This window comes from Erinaceus europaeus, chromosome 4 (assembly GCF_950295315.1).
Source record: "Erinaceus europaeus chromosome 4, mEriEur2.1, whole genome shotgun sequence".
In the NCBI taxonomy this organism is placed as follows: domain Eukaryota; kingdom Metazoa; phylum Chordata; class Mammalia; order Eulipotyphla; family Erinaceidae; genus Erinaceus; species Erinaceus europaeus.
Genome location: NC_080165.1, coordinates 54,071,301 through 54,078,300, shown reverse-complemented (window position 1 = coordinate 54,078,300; position 7,000 = coordinate 54,071,301).

The following is a 7,000-nucleotide window of genomic DNA, read 5'->3' as shown; positions in this document are numbered from 1 at the left end:
AGCTAAGGCAGCTGGGGGTGGTCCTGCTGAGGAAGGAGAATCCCAGCAAAAGGGACAAAGGGACAAGAGGAGGACAAAAGGCTGAACAGAGACTTTCTCTGGGTTCCTAATAATTCAGTTCCTTCTCTCAGAATTTTGCACTGTGGAGGAAAAGCATAATACATTACCTAGCTGAGTGTTCCCAGATTTATATCCTGAGACCGCCCCCAGAATTGTATCAGTAACCATGAGGAGTACCTGAGGCTAAGGAACGCCCTCAATTTTCAAGAACAGCTCTAGTTTCAAACATGTACTGACTGGGAACTTGTAAAGTGTATGTGCTACTGTTAGACAAGTACTGTAGTTCTTGGTTTAGAAGCTATGAGCCCCAAACTGAAGGTGACTGCTAGGCTTAGAAGGCATAAATGAGGGAGGGAGGAGGGAAGAGAAGGGGTAGGAAGGAGTTAGTCATTTCTGTCTTTCACAGAAGGGAAAACAGAGGCTCCGTGGAAGAAGAAAGAAAACAGAAAGCCAGGACTTGGCTCTGAGAGGGCAGGATTGAACTTGCCACTCTGCAGTTAGTTTCTCTTGGCTAAGACCTACAATAGTCCTTAAGTCTGACAATAGCCCTGTTCCCTCACCAGTAAGATGGGAATAACAATATCTACCTAAAGTCCATAATTAAATTAAAGACCATAAAAGCATTCCAGGGTAAGCATTGTGCCAGAAACATTGAGGAGCTGACCCCACCTCATCCTTCAGATAACTATAGCCTGGGGGCTTGAGGGGGGGGTTTCCAGGTATACATGTGAGTACTTATATGTCTATAAGTGTGTACAATTGTTCCCCTTTATCCACAGTTCCATGTTCCAAAATCTCAGTGGATAATTTACAACCATATACATGCTATGTCTTTTCATATATATATATATATATATACATATATATATATATATATATATACATATATTAATGATAAATTCTCTTTCGGTTTTTTTTTTTCCCAGAGTTCTGCTCAATTCTGATTAGTGGTGGTACCCAGGTGGAATTAAACCTGGAACATCAGAGTCTCAGGCCTAGAAGTCTTTTGCATATCCACTATCCTGTCTCCCTAGCCTCAAAGCTTAACTTCTAAATTAGCCACAGTCAGAGATTAATAATTTATAATAAAACAGAACAAAATAACAATATACTCTAATGAGAGTTATGTGAATGTGCTCTCATAAGCTTTCTCTCAACACTTCTTATTGTAGATAATATTTGTGAATTACAGTTGTGAATAACTGAAAGCACAGACAGTAAATTTTTAGATAAGGGGTAGGGAGCACTGTCATATATGTGCAAGTTCAGTGTATCTGTAAAATCCAAAAGTCAACATGAGTGGGTTATAGTCAGAGCTGGAAGGGGTTATGGAACTCAAGGAGAAAGACAGGTCATGTCTCCCTAACAGGGAGAAAGAGCTCATGGAAGTGTTTAAACTGGGTCTTAAGTCAGACAAGATTTGCATAGATGAGGTAAAGCCACTTCTGGCTGAAGAGACTGGACAACAGTAAGAAGGTATAAAGATGGTTTTGTTAAAATGCAGTTGTGATTAGAAGTCTCAAACAGTAGAGGAAACCCAGAAAAGCAGGAGAGGACTCTATAAGTTGTCTGACTTATCTGCATGTAAGGAGGATGTGCCTTGGCGTTTTGGGCCAGGAAATAGCATGATCAGATTTGTGTTGTTTTAGAAGTGGTTGGCTGCACAGTGCAGAGAGCATAGTGAGATGAAAGAAGGGCTAAATTCCAACTTTATCCTGGCTACTTCTACTTGGTATCTCACCCTCAGCTCTCCCAGCCAGGAATGCTGTGAGGAAATGGTGAGATCTTACAGGAAAACAGTACATGTAGTAGGTGTTTTCCTGGGGTATTCACCTACCATTCACTTGGCTGTCTCCTCAGGCCCTCTGAGGTAGGTGGAGCAGGATGCTTTGTACAAAAGGTACCAGGTCCAGAGAGGCTGAAACTTGCCTTAGATCTGGTAAGTCGCTGCTCCTCACCCAAGATTTATCTTAGGATCCTCCACTCGCTCTTCCAAAAGGAGGGAGTGGGAGGCAAATAGAGAGGGGATCTGAACAGCCTCCTGTAAGTGGTTCGTTGCTCTTCGAAATTCCACCTTTCAGTCTTTTATGGACCTCAAAATAATTGACCACTGGGGGGCACTAGCTGCACAAATGACTAACACTAATTAGTGCGGAAAGAAGTAGAAATCTGCAGGGACTCTGTCTAGCCTGGGCTTGGCTAGACTGTGAAGGTTCATTAGGGTGAGATGTGGGATGCATTGGATCGACCTTCTCGTGGTGCATCCTGTGAGTACCCATTCATTGGGGAAACTGACGATCCTTCCTAGCCGACTGAATCCACATGGATCCCAGTCACTTTCAAAGCCAGCAACAAGCAGCTCCTGACAGCTTTCAATCTAACCTGTTGACTGGCTACGGAAGAAGGACAAACGCTAGAAGAAGGGTGAGATGTCCTGAAAAACACACATCAGAAATACTGTTATTTATCAGAGAATACAATCTGAGAATCTTCACTTCTTATTTGTTGTCCTTTGCCAAAAAATGATGGCATCTTGGTATCTTTCTCAGAAGGGCTGCTGCTTGCTGAGTCTAGTTAGGTACCAGGCTCTGTCCTCAGCACTTTTCTGAGTCACCTCACTTGGACTTAGTGAAGCTCTGTGATGTAGCATTTTGAAATATGGCCATTATTTTTATTGATTTAATGGTGATCAACAAGATCAAGCATAAGAGGGGCACAATTCCACAGAATTCCCACCACCAGAGTTCCGCATCCCATTCCCTCCATTGGAAGCTTTCCTATTCTTTATCGCTCTGGGAGCATGGACCCAGGATCATTATTGGGTGCAGAAGATGCTTCTCCGCTGGAGTGGGTGTTGGCAGGTCAATCCATACTCCCAGCCTGTTTTTATCTTTCCCTAGTGCGGTAGGGCTCTAGAGAGGTGGGGTTCCAGGGCACATTGGTGAGGTCATCTGCCTAGGGAAATCAGGTTGGCATCAGGATAGCATCTGCAATTTGGTGGCTGAAAAACATTAAAATATAAAGCAGAGAAAATTGTTTAATGATCAGGAATCCAAAGGTAAGACTGTAGCAGATGAGATCTGGGGTCTCCATTTTGGAAAAGGCTAGTAGGTCTATTTTAGGTGTATTCCAAGGAGCCCTTGACTTTACTAATTTCTGCCTGAGCCCAACAGCTAACATGCAGGTGGGCTAATGGTATTGTCTAGGGGTGGTGGTGTCAGGGTTGGAAATAGGATTAGAAAGCAGGATAAGAGGGAGTTGGGCTGTAGCACAGCGGGTTAAGCACACATGATGCAAAGCACAAGGAACAGCATATGCAACTGGGTTCCAGCATCTGGGTTCGAGTCCCTGGCTCCCCACCTACAGGGGAGTCCCTTCACAGGCCATGAAGCAGGTCTTCAGGTGTCTATCTTTCTCTCTCCCTCTCTGTCTTCCCCTCCTCTCTCCATTTCTCTCTGTCCAATCCAGCAACAACACATCAACAACAACAACAATAAAACAACAAGGGCAACAAAAGAAAAGAAAGATGGATAAGGCAAGAAATCTAATAATTTTTATTGAGGTATAAACTGAGGATGAGAGAAGTCAAGTATTTTGCCACAGATATAACTGGTAGATCTGGAATTCAAACCCAAGTCCTTCTGATTCTCAAACCAAAATGAGTCTGGAGGATCTTAGCCATTATTATTTTCCTGACCTTAGGGGTCTGCAATTGTCTTTATCTATTCCTTAACTTCCTTCCTCTCCCAAGCATACTGGTGACCCAATTCATTCAGCTATATAATTGTAAATTATATGCTCAAGATCACATTGGAAGTTAAAGTCAGTGATAGGACAATGTTTTCCACATTTGATCTTAACCAAAAAGTCAAGAAGTAATAGGAATTTCTTTCTTTTCAATTTTTGTTTTGGGGGTGCCATTTAGCTTACACAGCTATCAATACATGTTTTAGAAGTACCTTTTAAAAATATTTTTAATTTTTTAAATTTATTTCTTTATTGGGGAATTAATGTTTTACATTCAACAGTAAATACAATAGTTTGTACATACATAACAATCCCCAGTTTCCCATTTAACAATACAACCTCCACTATGTCATTTATCATCCTTCATGGACCTGTATTCTCCCCACTCACCCACACACCCCAGAGTCTTTTACTTTGGTGTAATACTCCAATTCCATTTCAGGTTCGACTTGTGTTTTCGTTTCTGATCTTGTTTTTCAACTTCTGCCTGAGAGTGAGATCATCCCATAGTCATCCCTCTGTTTCTGACTTATTTCACTCAACATGAATTTTTCAAGGTCCATCCAAGATCGGCTGAAAACGGTGAAGTCGCCATTTTTTACAGCTGAGTAGTATTCCATTATGTATATAGACCACAACTTGCTCGGCCACTCATCTGTTGTTGGACACCTGGGTTGTTTCCAGGTTTGGGCTATTACAAATTGTGCTGCCAAAAACATGTGTACACAGATCTTTTTGGATGGATGTGTTGGGTTCCTTAGGATATATCCCCAGGAGAGGAATTGCAGGATCATAGGGTAGGTCCATTTTTAGCCTTCTGAGAGTTCTCCAGACTGTTCTCCACAGAGGTTGGACCAATTTGCATTCCCACCAGCAGTGTAGGAGGGTTCCTTTGACCCCACACCCTCTCCAGCATTTGCTGCTGTTACCTTTTCTGATGTATGACATTCTCACAGGAGTGAAGTGATATCTTATTGTTGTCTTTATTTGCATTTCTCTGACAATCAGAGACTTGGAGCATTTTTTCATGTGTTTCTCTGCCTTTTGGATCTCTTCTGTGGTGAATATTCTGTCCAAGTCCTCCCCCCATTTTTGGATGGGGTTATTTGTTGTCTTGTTGTTGAGTCTGGCAAGCTCTTTATATATGTTGGTTATTAACCTCTTATCTGATGTATGGCATGTAAAGATCTTCTCCCATTCTGTGAGGGGTCTCTTGGTTTGAGTAGTGGTTTCTTTTGCTATGAAGAAGCTTTTTAATTTGATGTAGTCCCATAGGTTTATACTTGCCTTAGTCTTCTTTGTAATTGGATTTTTTTCATTGAAAGTGTCTTTAAAATTTATGTGGAAAAGAGTTCTGCCAATATTTTCCTCTAAGTATTTGATAGTTTGTGGTCTAACATCCAAGTCCTTGATCCACTTGGAATTTACTTTGGTATTTGGTGAAATACAGTGATTCAGTTTCATTCTTCTGCATGTTTCAACCCATTGTTTTCAACACCATTTGTTGAAGAGACTCTGCTTTCCCCATTGAATAGTCTGGGCCCCTTTGTCAAAGATTAGATGTCCATAGGTGTGGGCCCTCATTTCTGGGCTCTCAATTCTATTCCACTGGTCAGTGTGTCTATTCCTGTTCCAGTACCAAGCAGTTTTGATGACAGCGGCCCTATAATATAGTTTGAGATCTGGGAGTGTGATGCCTCCGGTTCTGTTCTTTTTTCTCAAGATTGTTTTGGCAATTCTAGGCCTTTTCTGGTTCCAGATAAACATTTGTAGCATTTTTTCTATTCTCCTAAAAAATGTGCTTGGGATCTTGATGGGGATAGCATTAAATTTGTAGATGGCTCTGGGAAATATATTCATTTTGATGATGTGAATTCTTCCAACCCATGAACATGGGATATCTTTCCACTTCTTTGTGTCTTTTTCAATTTCTTTGAGTAGTGACTCATAATTTTCAGTATACAAGTCTTTCACTTCCTTGGTTAGATTTACTCCTAGATATTTTATTGTTTTGTTGCTATAGTAAAAGGAATTGATTTCTGGATTTCAATTTCTTCTAACTAGTGTTTGCATAGAGGAATGCCACTGACTTTTGAATGTTAATTTTGTAGCTTGACACCTTACTGTATTGCCTGATGATTTCCAAAAGCTTCTTGCTGGATTCCTTAGGTTTTTCCATGTATACTATCATGTCATCTGCAAATAAGGAGAGTTTGACTTCTTCTCTTCCAATCTGTATTCCTTTAATTCCTTGCTCCTGCCTGATTGCTATGGCAAGAACTTCCAACACTATGTTGAATAGTAATGGTGATAGTGGGCAGCCCTGTCTAGTACCTGATCTGAGTGGAAATGCTTCCAGTTTTTCACCATTGAGTATGATGTTGGCTGTAGGTTTGCTATATATAGACTCCACTATCTTCAGGAATTTTCCACCTATTCCCATTTTTTGTAGTGTTTTGATCCTAAAGGGATGTTGTATTTTGGCAAAGGCTTTCTCTGCATCTATTGATATGACCATGTGGTTTTTGGTCTTGCTTTTGTTGATGTGGTGGATCACATTGATTGATTTACATATATTAAACCAACCTTGCATGCCTGGGATAAACCCCACTTGGTCATGATGAACAATCTTTTTGATATACTGCTGTATCCGGTTGGCTAGAATTTTGTTTAATATTTTAGCATCTATGTTCATCAGAGATATTGGTCTGTAGTTTTCTTTTTTACTTGTGTCCCTGTCTGCTTTTGGTATCAAGGTGATGTTGGCTTCATAGAAGCTGGCAGGGAGTATTCCAGTGTCTTCATTCTTCATTCTTCTGGAAAACTTTTAAAAGTAGAGGTATTAGTTCTTCTTTGAAGGTTTTGTAGAATTCATTTGTAAAACTATCTGGTCCAGGACTTTTATTTTTGGGGAGATTTTTGATAACTGTTTCAATTTCATTAGCTGTGATGGGCCTGTTCATGTTATCCACTTCCTCTTTACTTAGTTTTGGAAGTTGGTAGGTATCTAGGAAATCGTCCATTTCTTCCAGGTTCTCTAGCTTGGTGGCATATATGTTCATAGAAGCCTCGCATGATATGTTGAATTTCTGCAGTGTCTGTTGTGATATCTCCTCTTTCATTAACTATCCGATTTATTTGGGTCTTCTCCCTTTTTTGTTTTGTGAGTCTGGCTAAAGGTTTGTCGATTTTG